At 42.2% G+C, this 13059-nt stretch overlaps 1 protein-coding gene across 2 annotated transcripts in view; it reads right to left on the bottom strand.

Moving 5' to 3' along the window:
• Positions 1–12175, bottom strand: part of MAPRE2 (microtubule associated protein RP/EB family member 2) — a 141144-nt gene extending 128969 nt beyond the window's left edge. Inside the window, exon 1 of one of the 2 annotated variants that reach the window (XM_054583523.1) lies at positions 12137–12175. The gene's annotated coding sequence lies outside the window, so the exon portion shown is untranslated. Of the gene's footprint in view, positions 1–9828; positions 9867–12136 lie in introns of those variants that run through there. The other variant, XM_054583520.1, reaches the window with a different exon arrangement.
• Between the last annotated feature and the right edge of the window lie 884 nt (positions 12176–13059).

Genomic DNA, 13059 nt, shown 5'->3' with positions numbered 1-13059 from the left:
TCCAGAACAATGTTTCTCAAATGTTAACCTATAACGACTGATGCCTGTAGATCTTATTAAAGTACAGGTTTCAATTGAGAATGTCTGGGGTGGATCTGGAGCTTTTGTAAGATGCTCCCAGTGATGCCGATGCTACTGGTCCATGGAGACAGTTTGAGCAGCAAGGACCTAGAGGAATTAACACCTGAGATAAAAATTTAACACCTGAATAAGGCTGAGCTTAAACTTACCAGGCAAAGAAATCCCCAGCAGAAGAATGTGCCAAAAACAACTGAAGGTGTTGGGTTGGCCAAGAAGTCCATTATGTTTTTTCCATAACATAAAAGACGCATTTTTCATTTTCATCAAAAACTTTATTGATTTGGGTATTTTGAATATGCCAACTATCTCCTGCTAATGGCTTCTAGTGGGTAGAGGCCAGGGCTGCTGCTAAACATCTTCCAATGCATAAGACAGCCCCACAGCAAAGGATTAATTGGCAAAAATGTAATAGTACCAAAAAACTTTGCAAACCACTATTCACGTGTTGAATCAGTCATAGCACCTTCTCCATACACTGCACAAATCTTTTTTTCTTGCATTTCAGTTCTGTCTTTACCTTTCTTGAAATAATAAAGCATAATATGCTGAAAATTTTGTGTATTTTCTTCCATCTTCAATATTAAAATGGCCGCACAAAAACTGACCAATTTTGAAGTTTTTAAAAAAATACATGATATGACAGTTGTCACAACACAGTCTAACAAAATTGTTTCGAATGAAGTTAAAAACAACTAAACACTACTAGAGCCATTGTACAAAAAAAGCTAAAACTTTTTGGCTAACCCAATAGAAATGTTATGTTGGCTATGGGAAACAACATCCAACATGCTAAGAAGATTTTTTATGTGAAAAATCATTAAATGTGAATACAGACAATAAGAAGTTTATACAACATTGAAAATAGTTTTTGCAATCATTGTGTGAAGGTGGTAATATTGAAAATGTGTCCCCTCATGTCCCACCCTCATCTTTTTCAGACTCTCACTAATGAATTTATGTTGTATTTATTAAAACAACAACAAAAACATGAATAAGTTTCTCCTCCATGTTCTGGTGGGGGGAATTCTTTGCCCTGAGGTGTCTTTTACCAAAATGACCGTGCAGCTTCTTCAACTTTGGGATTATGTGATTGGATAAGATACAACACTACTTAATAACTTATTACAACAATTATGTGATGAAGTGGTTATGATGGCTGCATGAAAATCTGTTGTCAATGAAATAACTGAAGGAGTAATATTTTATATTGAAGGCATCATTGGAGTAATTTTATAAAAAGAATTGAGTAATTAAACATATTTAGAAGCATGTAATCCATTAATAATTTTTCCTTGGGAAAAATACAGGAGGAATTGTGTAGAATTCTAGAGAAAACAAAACAGACAAACCAACCAACCCTTCTGTGTTTTGACTTCACAGAGCAATGAGTGGCACCCTGGTGAGGAATTCATTGATTGGTGCCCTGAAGCAAGTCTCTGTTCCCAGCCAGAACATTACATTTCTAAGGAGCAAAAGGGAAAGTTGTAGTTGCCTTGGACATACGGCACCAGCTAGGTGTTGATTAGACATGTGCTCTATGGTTCCATTCCCAGTGCATAGATAGAACTGTTAAAATTAACATCGCCTTTTTCCAAATTAGGCATGTGGCAGGAAACCACATCATAATATTTAGTCAACTGTAAACCCTGGCTAAAGCTAATCACTAAGCAAATCATCGCTGTACGTAATAGTCATCATGAAGGCCCACACACATGTTACCTAATTTGATTTTTACAAGAATCTGGTGAGACAATGCCAGGCCTATTGTCTCCACCTGACATATGAGAAAACTCGATTGGAGGGATTTGATGAAGGATGTTTAAGTAACACCTCCAAAGTCACCCAGCCAGGTAGCAGCAGCAGAACTAGTTTTAAATATCAGGATTTCTGTTGTTCTCATTCCAATTCCAGAATTCTTTCTATGATATAACGTCTAAAAACAAGCGAACAAACAAACAAACAAACAAAACCCAAACACAAAAAACAAACCCAGGCAGGCTGGCATTAAGAAGTGAAGTATTTTGGTTTTTTGTTTTTTTTAACTCAAAAGGAATTTAAATCTATGGAACTTTTTTAAAGTGACTTTTTAAAGCTTAAAATTTCACAAGAGTAGATTGGAATTTGCCATAGGCTCAAACACATGCCCTTTATTCAGTTTCAGAGGAACCTAGGGATACAAATGTATGAATGTGTGGTGTTGGCACATGAATATTCTTGTGTAAGTTACAACATGAAATAAAGAAGCATGAAAGAGACTTGGTGATTTCAGGGCCAGGAAGGACGTGCCACCTAAATTATACGCTATTAATCAAGAGCAACTCAGACTCTCATTTATAATAGGCTGTCAAGTTAGTCCTTGAGAGTCATTTTCAAATTTCCATTTTTCTTATTTTGTTATATAAAACAATATTAGAAATGGTCATTTAGGATTTTCTCATGGGTAAAATAGAAACACAATAATTTCATATCTTGAAGCTATTTGATCAAAAGAAATTATTCCTTTTTAGGTGTTAAAGGAGAGTTTATGAAAGATTATTTGAATAGAGTATTCAACAAAAAGACCGATTTCTGTGTGAGAAACTGAATCTTCTAGTTCAGGGCTTCTGAAACTTTAATGTACAAATGAATCACCTTTGGGTCTCATTGAAGATTCTGATTGAGAAGTTCTGGGGTACAGCACGGCATTCTGATTTTAAGGCACTTGGAGGTGATGCTAATGAAGGTCCTGTGATCACACTTGACTAGCAAGGCATCACTGGAGTCACGTGGGGCTGAACTTGAGTGGCATTACCCGTCAACTATGTGGACCGGCAACATGCACTTCGTTGGCGGGTTTCTCAAATTTCTGCATTTAAGCTGTTACCCATGGAGGTATCTGTGGAAGAAAAAGCGGCCACATACTAAACCTGACAAGTTCAGGGAAGGCCTGCATGGCGAGCCTTACAAACTCGGAGCCCTAAAGTGAGGACAGAGGATGGTGTGAAATGAAAACTTCCTCACTAAAAGCAGTTCTAGGCGGGCAGTCATATCCTGGGGCGGTATTTTTTTTCCCTAACAAAGACCAATCAATCTTCACCTAACGGAGCCTGTCTGTCATCTTTTTGCATTTAAGATAACAAACCTGAGAATATACTTTCGGAATATCAAAGTAATATCCCCCCTCCCCTCAGAGCAACAGTCCCCGTACCAGAGCTAAAGACCACAAATCCCCTCATTGTCATTATTATCATGTTAATTGTAAACTGTTACCTAGCCTATCTCCACCCGCCTAAGTAAAAGGATTATGTCTATTCTTTTTACTTTTTATCTAATCCTAGAGCTTTTCCCACCTTGCTTTCTCCTGCCTCCCTAATCTATCATCAATGAATTTCATGTAAACCCCCTTAACGTCTTTCCCTTTGGTTTTGACATATAAAATAAGTGGTAAAACTGCCATTTTCTCAAGCATTTTCTCAATCCCTTAAGATTTTACTTCCCGGCAATTGTCTTCAGCTTGGCTCAAATAAACTAATAAAAACTCTTACAAGTTTGGACGTTTCTTACGTTGGTGTATCTATTATATTAAAAAGTTTTGAAAGGATAAAAAGTACCTGAAAACATCTTAGGAAGTAAAAAGATTGTTAATTTTCTAGTTCTGGTTTTATTTTTTATTTACCTTCTTAAGTAAGTTGTGCAGAAAACTTCAAGTATGACTTGATTGTTTTTTCTTTAGTAGGTGGAGGCAGCTCAGACTTTTTGTATTTATTATTCCAGAGATGTAGTCTCAGATTAAGATATTTTACATACCAGGAAAGATAGTCTTCTTGAGATTCATTATGAAGAGCAGGTTTACAAAATTTAGCAAAAACAAAAAGAGAAAATGAAAACTCCCAACTAACAATCACCTGAAATAATAAAATGCCCAGTTAAATTTGAGAAAAGATTAAAATTTTTTAGCATGAGTATGTCCCGTTCAATATATGGTATATAATTACACTTTAAAAAAAATCTGTTTATCTGAAATTTGGATTTAAAGATTAAGTCAGATTAAAAGATTATTGTTTTAGTATGAATCTATCCCATGTAGTATATGGGACATACTTATACTAAAAAAATCACTGAAATTTTTGAAATTAAGATTTAGCTGATGTCTATTTTACCTGGCAACCCTAGACCCCAAATTCTAACTGACTTTGAAGTGCTGAAAAAGTAGATGCTGGGGTGGAGTATTAAGACCCACTGAAAGTATTGTTTAACCATTGAGAATTGCTTTCTGGATTTGCTTGTATCACACAGAGCACTTGGTTATTACCACTTTGATTTGTGGAAACTCCTTTTAGGGGATTTGTGCCCAGAAGACCACACTTAAAAAAAAAAAAAATAGAGGACTAGCTGGAAGTAAAGCTAGCAAGAGGCTTTTATCAACAGCTTCCTTTCCCAGGAAGGACCAGGTGGGCAAATCAGGAAGATTTCTTCTACGTTTTTCTCTTTGTCTAGTGCTGAAGAAGTTTAGTGGGGCAATGGAGACTGTGGTTTCTTGGTTAGGCTCATTAAAGGTTCTTATTAGTAGATCAAATTTTGGCAAGTTGATTGGATTTAAGGTTATCTTTGAAAGAAGTAAGGAACAGGTAAGGTAGTTGCAAGCACCTTCTAATCTCTTTCGTTTCAGTTTGTTGAAAGCAGCCTTGACCAGACATTAAAGAGGGTAGAATTTAGTGCTCTGACTTCCCTTGTATGTGTACAACAACTAGGAAGTTTCATATACTTTAGCAAAGCTAAAAGGAATCATCTAGTTTTTCCACCTGCCTTTTCCTTCTCTTCTTCCCTTCTTCTTTTCCCTTCTTCTACCAACTTCAAATACCAATAGTCATTTCTGCCGTGGTGCTTATGGTTAATTCTAAGTTGGAGCCAAGATCTGTCCCTGCTTAAGCAACTGGCAATGATGAATTCCCTACTCTGGTGAAAATGTAGTAAGTCCAATGAGTTCCTAATTTAGGAACTACTGTGGAGAGAGCTACAAGTGATATTTGTATGTACTGTATAAGCTGTATTAACATATATTTAGTAAGAATGTGAAATCTACATTATGATAAGGGGGAGGGAGTTACTTCCACTTTAGCTGGTTCCTCACTCAGTCAGCACAGGAGTTATACAATCCGTCTCCAGTTGTGTCCCCTCCCCGCTTTAGGAACACTACTGGGCCAAGTTACCTTGGGAGGTAATTATCTACATGCCCTTACTACCAACAGTCCTAGAATGGGATTAAACACACTTTTTTCCCTTTGTCTTCAGAAGTAATTTAGCTGATCTCAAGTACCTCAAACTTTGTTACATTAGGTATAGTGTATTGCTTGATTTAATGAAAAAACAACTCTTTATTTTTTATTTTGTGGTCTTCAAATTGCAGGCACTGATTCTGGAAGGGATGAAGAGGACACTGGTTATATATAAACCTTAAAGGTGCTCTATTAATCTAAGTGACACTCATTTGCAAATGGTCTGTGGCATTAACAAGTCATGAAAAAGAGGAAGTTCTCTTAACTGAAGGAAATTTTATGAAAGGCAACGCTTACCAAGAAAGAAAAAAAAAGTTAAGACAGGTTCCTATCAATGTAGTTGTTGTTCTGTTCTTTTTAGAATCTTGATGATAGCAATCTGTCCAGCCCTGGGCAGAAGGCAAATAATGTGAAGACCAGAATCTGGTCTATTTTTAAATTTGAAAATTTCAAACTAAATTGTCCATGGCATAATGTCAGCCTTTAGTGATGTAAGTGACTATATGTATACCTACTTATTATTTAATGATCACTGCCTTTATAAGTAGCAAGCAACTTACCTTAAGTATATACTTTAGAAGAGTAGTGATATTTCCAAAGTCAGCAGTATGAAGTGGCAGTCAATGAAAATTTTCTAAATCTGAATAAATCCTTAAATTATGCCTTCCTATCCTAAAACAAACAAGTGTACAAATGCCCTCGCAGGTTGTAGAAAAAGGAAGTCGCTACTGCTGAAGAGTTAAGGCAAGTGTCACCCTGAGCTTGTTGGCAAGAGTGTGTCCCCCACTCTATGGAGCTCCGGAAACAGTGCCAGAGCTCAGTGTGCGTTGGCACTGTACTGCTGGGCTTGCTCAGGCAGAGAAGTTATAAGATGAACTCCATCACTCAAACTCATTTATGTAGCATTTATAAAGATGCTGCTTTTGCAAAGTAAATACACACAAAAGAGGAGTATGAAACTAAACTATCTTTAGTGATTAGTGTGAAAATAATTTCCCCCCCTTTTCTACAGTGGAAAACACTGAAAGCAGACTAAGGCTTTAAGTGAGCAAATTTGCATTCAGAACTGAAATATGTTGAAATGGAATAAATCAAGGGTCTGCAAACCTTGTCTGTAAATATTCAGCCAATATTTTAAGTTCTGTGGCATATATAGCCTTTGGTGCAACAGTCCACCCTGCCGAGGTAGCACAAAGGCTGCCCTAGACAAGATGTAAGCAAGTAAGTATGGCTCTGTTTAATCGAGTTTGTTTTGTATGCTGAAATTTGGGTTTCATGTAATTTTCAAGGGTCCCAAATAGTTTTTTTCTTTTGACATGTTTTCAACCATTAAAAATATATAAAAACCAATCCTAGTTCATGGGCCATACAGGAACAGACACGAGGCCACAGTTTGCTGATCCCCGAAACAGTTGGAGCCATGGGCTTCAAGTCAACTTGAGCTTAATGGCACTGTACAAAGTTTTATCAGTAGTCAATTTCAAAGCATGTAGATTTATTAGGTTTGTTGGAAGCAAGTTTCTCACTGATTCTATTCTATAAAGCTCTGTTGCAACAAATCACAATTTTGTATACTTTCCTGGAAATTTATGGGTGCAAATTTGGAGCAAAAACTTTGTGCAATGAACAGATTTGAGACACTATAGCCAGATTTCTCTGATTGAGGAGCATAAATTAATTATAAATGTTTAGGATGGAATATGTACGAGAACTGGGTTTAATCTCTGTGCTCTCCAACAGGTGGATACTGCAGAGAGCCTCCCATAGATGGAACACGCTGTGAAGGAGATGTGGAAAGATTAAGTCAGAGGGCCATTTAGAAAATATGCTGGATGGGGGGCACTTAAGCTTTTGTTGGCTGGTGGAAGTAACCTTTAAAGGGAGCTTTGCTACTTATGACTTGAGCAAAAATTTTAAAACTTACTTTGGTTATCTAAGAAGCTAACTATGGCTCAGAATGCTTGGGGTTGGCCTCGTCCAAAGGTTATTTAAGAATAAAGTTAGGGACATAGCATGACATAATGTGAATAGTTTCTCCCATTTTAAAGAGGGAGGAGATAATTGAACTAAACTGGTCTCACCAAAGCCTCCAGGCAAGATTATATCAAAACCTAGTCAAGAAACAAGTCCTATGATGTAATTGACACTGGAAAAGGAATCAGTACCCCAGGTTTCTCACCTTGGCATTGCCACTTTGAAAAATCACTTAATTTTTGGACTTTCTTGTGTTATTTGGCATCTGGGAATACTATTTACCCAATTATGCTTAGGCCCTGATATGTTAATAAGACTGAAAGGCTGTATAAATTTTAGGTAATAAAACTGGGCAGTTCTCATCGGGTCTCAAAAACCTCAGAGCTTCTCAAGTTGATATAGACAGGCTTTCTTTCTACCTTCCCCCTTTTGTCCTACTTGTAAACATTACAGAGCTGGTATACACCATCCTCTGGGGGACAGTTTCTGATCCATTTGGGTTAGTCCCATTTTTCTAGTCTATATTTCAGCCTTTCAGTATCTTATACCTCCCAATAAAAGTGGCTGGGATTTCAGAAGTACACATCCATTCATTTTTCTAAGCTACGCAGAAGTGAAAATGAATGCATTTACATCATTTTGGCCTTGGAAAATTTTTCTTAACATTTATTTTTGGTGATACATAAAAAAATATATCCAACTTCCCACTTTTAAATATGCTGGCTATTTAAATATACTTGTGCTATCTTAACGAAAGCAGTAGGCAGATGACAATAAAAGTTCTTTAACTATTAACTCGCTATTCGTCCTACTCTGAAATAATTCTCCTAGCTAATGAATTTCTTTAGGCAACAACATAATTGGATAGGTGTTCCCCCCACCCCCCAGTAACAGGTACAGAGTGAACTTCTGTGATGTAAGTATTATAACAATTGTTGGTTATGCTCAGAATGCTAAATTGTTTTGTGTAAACATGTAAGTGAACAAGTGAGCTGCCATTTTATAGCCCCTAAGAACTGTAATAGGCTCCCCAGCTGCTGCTAAGGTGTCTAGTCCTTGGGGGGCGGGGGCAAGGCCGTGTTGGGGTGAGGCCCTCGCTCCGTCCAGCGGCCAGCACCTCTCCTGGCAGCGCTTGCCCAGCACCCGCGCCCACCGGGGCCTCCGTCTGCATCTACCAGCCCTTATCCTGCACGATGATGAAGGTGACTGAGGAAGGCGACAGAGGGCAAGGATAAGATCGATGCCCTCGCGAAAGCAGCTGGTGTGAATGTTGAACCTTTCTGGTCAGGCTTGTTTGCAACGGCTCTGACCAATGTCAACATCTGGAGCCTTATTTGCAAAGGCGGGGCTGGTGGACCTCCCCAGCAGCTACTGCTGCGCCGGCAGGAGGTCCCGCCCCCTCCCCCAGCGCTGCCCCGGCCGGCCGAGGGGAAGAAAGTGGACGCCAAGAAAGGAGAATTTGAGGAATCGGATGATGACACAGGCTTTGGTCTTCTTGACTAATCCTCCCTTGTAACACATTCAATAAAAAGCTGAACTCTGGGGGGAAAAAAGAATTGTAACAGAACTTTGGCTCCTACATATTCAGAATGTCTGTCTTGGAAAATAAAACTGAATGCACTTAGAATACTCTGCTTACAAATATTCACCCCACCTTCTGACAATGTTCAGAACAAATAAGCAGCATGAATAACATAAAAGCCTCTGTACTATGGGAGCTGCAGACATAAAGGCCCCACAAAGACAACAGGACACTGAGCAAGGTAAATAAGTGCTAGGAGAGGTTCAAAGTTCAATAGCTGACAGTATGGAAAGTGTGCTAGGCACTGGTGTTCCTCCTCAAGAAACGGGGTGGGGGAGAAAGCATTTAGGCAATGGTAGAGAGAGTCGTGGTGACAGAAAAAATAATGGAAGAAGATGTATAAAAACTAAAAGTAGTAGTGAGATAAGAAAAATAAGTATTTAGTAAACTTTGTTTACATCTTTAAAGGGGTTATCTTATTTAGGCTGACCCTGTGAGTGTGTGTATATATATATATACATTTTAAAGCAGGACGCGGGTTAATAGCAAACACAAAATTTCACGTAAAATGTTAGGTATAACCATTTCTATTTAAATTGACCCTTTAATCCACTCTTGAATGTGTAATCAAACAGTATTTGACTTTTCGTATTCAAAATTTATGGATTGAAAATTCATCCTATTTCACACAATTGAAATTACCCTAACTAGTTCACACTTCTCCAACGGTTTTTTAAATATGCCTCAATACCAAAGAAATTACAAGACGTCCAGTTAATTGACTTTGCGTTTGCGCTTCTAACAGGAGAGAACATTATTTGAAGCAGGTAGAACGAGAGCTGGAAAAGGGAGAGGCTCCTACAAGCCAACAGATTCTGATCAGATATTCAAATGTGTTTTCAAAGGAGTGGCGTTTGTGCGTGTCAATAAGCTACTCCATGTAATTACTTCCTATTCCCGGGCTCCGCCTTGGAGCGCAGCCTACTGCTGACTCACCAGACTGCTCCTGGTTAGTTTCTGCCGGGTTTCCCCACTGTCTGCGACACGTGAGTCAGCGCAGGAATGAAAGTTTCTACCCGTCTCCTTAACAACCTTAAAAACCATGCAGCAACCAGGCACTGACAGTGAACTTCGATCTTTCCACTGAGAACCAGACCCTAGGCAGAGAGGGTGAGAAACGACGTGGCAGGTGTCAACTGCCAGCAAAGCTGACAGACGACAGTCCCCACCCTAGGGCATTCTTCCGCGGCACCCCAGTTTCAGCGTCCTTACCCCCACCCACCTAAGTAGTTAAACTGGCATCTTGTCTTGCAACGCCTGCAAAGGCTGGCCACTGAATTCTTCCTTTGCATCAGTGATTCTCAAACTCTGCTGCACAATGGTATCCCCCAGAGATGAAAACAAAGTACCGAAGCCTGGCTCTCTTCTGCAAACTGAGTTAACTGGGTTGGGAGGACAGATGGACACCAGGATTGTTCAAAGCTCCCAGGTGATTCTAATTGACAGCAAAGTTTGGGAAACTTTGCTTTGGAGAAGCAGCGTTTTTCCCACGGAAGAGAAATCTACCAGTTAAGCTTACCTAATGACCACTTGGTGGGCTCCCAAACCGTCTATATTGGAGATCTCCTGACACATAGCTCCTGATATCCTCATTAGTTCGACAGAAAAGAACGTTAGGAAAGCAATGCGGGCATTTCCAGCAGGGGCACTGGCTGGACAAGGACCAGTGCCCATTTGCTTGCTAAAAACACAGCTTAGATTTAGCGTCCAAGGGAAGCAATGCAAAGGTTGCCATTCTTTGGATTACCTTTTGATCTCTGTTCTGTTTCATTCCAGTGTCTTGCTCGGCAAAGCTGTAAACCTTGGGTCCTCTCAGATTAGGAGCAGGTGCTGCGCCCGAACCTTAACCAAGACGCGACTGTACGCTTCACTTCGGTGGGGATGGAACCTCGGCCACGCAGCGCGGCCCCAGGGCAGATACTATGCTAATCAAGAAAGTTCTATCGTCTCCCCGTGGGCGGGCGGGCGGGTGCAGGTTTGAACGCTTAACCCTTGATTTTACGTGACTGCACTACAGTGCGTCTTAGTGACCTCCTCTGGCCTAGAGGGTCTGGACCACGTCTCAAAAAGGGGAGGGGGAGAAGAGAACGTGAGCCAGCGACGGAGAAAACATTCAGGGAGGAGAGAGTAGTGTTAGCTGGTGCCGAGATGAAGGGATGGCTAATGTTCGGAATATTAATTACTCCACGCGCTACTGACCCAGAGAGGACTAGCAGAAGGGGACTGGGGGTTAGACAAAGGCTCCTCCTGATCAAATGGCTTCAGCGCCCCTTCCTCCGAGGTTGCAGCTTTGCCCTTCACGCTGGCCGGCCCTTGGCATAGGACTGATAGAGTGACTCAGGGGTGACCAAATCTACTGGCTCTTTCGGGGTTTGAAAGTCTGCATTTCCGAGCGCTCCAGGTTCAGAGGGGACGGTCTTTCCGTGCCCACCCCCTCCTCCGGCCCTTTGTGGGGTTTCTGGTCTTCGCACAGACCTTCTAAGGGCAGACTGAAGAATTTCTCGTGGAAGCAGTGTTGGGGGTCGCTGAGTAGCCCTCGCCCTGCGCGAAGGTTGCTCCCTGCAGAAGAACCACTTGGGCTCATAGTAACTCTTTCCCACCGACCCAACATCGAGTTCCAGGAGCCGGGGGCAGAGCGGGAGCCGGAGTGGGGAGTGGTGGGGCCGGTCTCCGACGGAGGGGAAGGGCTAGGGGCAGCAGCTGGGGTGGGGTTGGGGGTGGGGGTCCAGGGTTTGCGCCCTTGCGGGCGGGCGCCAGCGTGCTGCACTTCCTGGTCTGACCGAGGCGCGCAGCCCCTGCTGGCGCCCCCGTCTCTCAGCCCCTGCGCCCCAACTCTGGCGTCTCTGGGTTGGTGCGCTGAGGGTGCACACCCGCGAGATCCGCTTCTTCACCAGAGCCAAGTGTCCCTGTCCTCGGCCCTCACCTCCCGAGCCAGTCTACTTTGCTTCTGCCAGCGTGGCAGTCCGGACTCCCTCCCCTTTCCCGGGGTGTGCAGCGCTGGAACCCCAAGGAGAGGTGGCCCGCAAGAGCGCCGCGGACCACACCCGCGGCCGCGGCGCAGACCCCTGCACAACTTCTTGCTGCGCTTGGAGACCCCCCAGTCCTACTGGCTCAGCCACCGGCGGACTGCAGTCCCCGGGTGGCAGAAAGAGGCGAGGCCAGTGCCTGGCCTGGGAGGGACCTCGCCATGGCAAGGGTGTCGGGGTGCGCCAGGGTGGTACCGCTTTAAATGCACTTGACTCACCTGCTCCGGCGCTGTGGCCTCCTTCCTCTAGTGACAGCTGGGGGCTTTGTTTTCTCCACCCACCCGGCGGGTCGTGCTCCACCCCCACCGCCACACGTGACTCACCGTCTGCCACCGCCGCCGCTTGGCTTGTCCACCCCAGGAGAGCCCGGCTAGAACCACCACCCCTTTCCTGGGGTGCAGGGTGGAGACCACAGCCGAGGAGAGGTCCAGGTAGGTTCAAGGTGACCCACGGACGGGACAGTTGGAAGGTGGCATGCTGGTTAGAACCCTAGGCTGAGTTGGTGATACAAAGTGCTCGCTGGGGAAATGAGCTGGGCTTTTGGGCCACACCCAAGAGGGAGGAGGCCGGACTGGCTTGGAGAAAGGGCTTGAAAAGGCCACACTACACGTTAAATTAAGTACCTGTACGTGGGGGCTGCACACGAAGCGACTTGCATCCGCTTTATACACCAGTTTGTTTATACCCATACCTGGGGAACAATTGATAATGAGACGCAAACTAGTTTTGTCACGAACATTGTTAATTACACTAGACATTTCTAAACTGAATAATACAATTATTAATAAGGTAACAATAAAAGTTTTATTGAGGCTTTATATCTGCTTTTTGGTGCTGTTGATATTTGGATTCTATTTGGAAAATGGGATACAGGCTGGATAATCTAAGTAGAGATTATTGATGTGGGCACATGTCCATTTGGAACAGCACCTATTTTGAATGAAATGAATTGAGAAAATGTCAAGATGCAGCTCAATATCCGCTGCTTTTGGAATTGCTCCCAAACTTTACTGATCTCTAGCGTTTGAAACTGCAAGAACCTGTAGTCTGAATCCTACCTTTTGCCCTTGGAGAGCACATCACTCATAGAACCTCCCTGCACCCTCCCAAGTTCCAACTCAGGAAAAGATTATCCTCATTT

The sequence above is a fragment of the Pteronotus mesoamericanus genome, unplaced genomic scaffold (assembly GCF_021234165.1).
Source record: "Pteronotus mesoamericanus isolate MK-2021 breed Mesoamerican mustached bat unplaced genomic scaffold, CSHL_Meso_final contig_74, whole genome shotgun sequence".
NCBI lineage: Eukaryota > Metazoa > Chordata > Mammalia > Chiroptera > Mormoopidae > Pteronotus > Pteronotus mesoamericanus.
This window is presented reverse-complemented; position numbering and strand designations above follow the sequence as displayed.